A 2,121-nucleotide genomic window follows, 5' to 3' on the forward strand; every position below is an offset into this window, starting at 1 on the left:
CCGGCTCCACCACCTGCCTGAACTTGCAGAACCTGCTGGGAGTCTGTGCTGGGGCCGAGGGGCAGAAGGCAGCCGGCTTTTCCAGCCAGGCCGAAGGGAGCTTCCCACACACTGCCAGGAAGCCGCCTGCCCATTTCTGGGAAGACATGCAGAGTCGGTAGAGGCAAAACTGTCCCGGTCCCAAAAGTTTTCAATATTTTCTTCTTGGGAAAAACCACAAAAGTGATTTCATTCCACTGTCACGCCTGAAGTACACTGAATGTGTGTGGGGGAGGGGAAGGGAGGGGCTCTCAAGCATCCAATGGGGTTTGCAGCAAGGCTGCTGGACCCGTGTGAAGGGAACCACATGGCTATTCTTGGCGCCTGGGCTAACTATCAGTCCTCCAAGTAGCCTTGACATGACCTTGGCTTCCACTGCTCTCTTGAACATAGATTGCATGTGAGCCCCGAGGGCTTCATCTCCAGGGCTGGGTGTACGCAGCAGGCAAGGGGAGGCAAGCAGGAGACATTTTGCTCTTGGACCGTCAGGGTAAAATGTGCAAGCCGAGGCTGAAGGCAACGCAGAGCAGTCCCATCTTCCTGATTCTTCATGGGACGCAGAGTCCCAGCCCAGGTCCCAGAGGCAACACTTCACTCAGGCAAGAGAGCTGCTCTCTCAGCCACCCTTTCCTCTCATCAGGAGAAAAACCGCTCCATTTGTGGGGAAAGTTACTTTAAGTCTGACTTGACAAATCTCTGGGAGGGGGTCCCCATCCACTCAGGGAGGCCTTGGCAAGAGGGAGCCAGACGCTCAGGTGCTGCCTGGCTGGGAGCTGTGGAGGGAGAGAGGCCCCCAGGATGTGGCTGGCTGGCTGGCGTGCCTGGCCTGGCCATCTCTCCACTAACAAGGAAACGCTTGCGTAAGACAGTCTGGAATGCAAGGCGGCCATTATTTGATCCAGATGTTCGGCTGCTTCGCTCCCCTCACCAGAGCAAAAGTCCAGCCTAGGAAGAGAGAGTGGAGCCTTTCCTGGTTGTCTGGGAGGCCTGAAGAAGGAGACCCCTCCTCCAGCCCCAGCTCAGCAAGGGACATGCAGACGAGGAGCAGGCTCCAAGGCCTGGTAAGTTGGGTCCCTCTGCAGAAGACAAAGGTGGCCAGATTGCCCCACCCCCCATCTTCGGCAGAAAGCAGCAGAAAGCCAGCTGCCTCTGCATGCAGCTGTTCCAGCCCAGGCACTGGGGCATTTCTAGAAGTGCTGACCCATCGCCCCTTCCTCTGGTTCAAGTGGTGACCCTTTGGTGCCGAGGCAAAGGCATGTGTAAGCCGAGAGCACCCGAGCAGTTGCCTTGGGGCCAGATGGGGTTTTAGGGGCAGCCATTAGAACAAGGGAACTCCTTGGGGGGGGGTCTCTGTTGCTTGGTCTGCTCTGCCCAGACCAACTTTCCAGCTGCTCCTTGTTGCAACATGCATCTGGGCCATTGCCCTGGGCTTCTTTCTCCAGTTGGCCTTGCTGGCTCGGGGGGTTGTGATTCCTCCCCCAAAAAAGTCTAGGCATATTCCTCTGACCTAGACTGGTCTGGGTAGGACAACTGTTCAGCCTCCATCCCCTTTCATCTTCAGAGAGGCTCCTCCTCTCCACTCCAGGGCAGCTTTGTGAGAAGCACCCCCCACCCCATGTGGGAGGACAGAGTCAATAGGGGCAACTGCTCAGGTCTGCTCTGAAGACCACCATGCAGGACTTGGCCAGCTGCCCTCCTGCATCCTTCAGCAAGACGGCTGAAATGGTTAGCTCAGCAGAACTGGGAAAGAGCTTTCTAAGCACTTCATGGGGTGCAGACTGAGTCTGACATGCACGCACACACACACACAAACACTCGAACACAAACCCACACGTGCTGGGGGCCATGTTCAAAACCACTTCTATAGCAACGGAGCTCCACAGCTGCAGCTGTACTCCATCCTTTTTAGGATGCGGGCACAGAGCACATGCTTTTAACAAGACTAACAGGAGAGAAGGCTGTTGCCGGGGCTGCTCCGCCTTCTTGTTAATTCCACCCTGTCTGCATCCTAGCTGGGTTGGGGGTGCTAGGGAAGGTCTGCCTCCCCAGAGAGTGACCTCTCCCTTACTCTCCCTGTCCCAG

The sequence above is a fragment of the Pseudonaja textilis genome, chromosome 12 (genome assembly GCF_049901715.1).
Source record: "Pseudonaja textilis isolate UNSWEBS1 chromosome 12, rPseTex1.2, whole genome shotgun sequence".
Taxonomy (NCBI): Eukaryota; Metazoa; Chordata; class Lepidosauria; order Squamata; family Elapidae; genus Pseudonaja; species Pseudonaja textilis.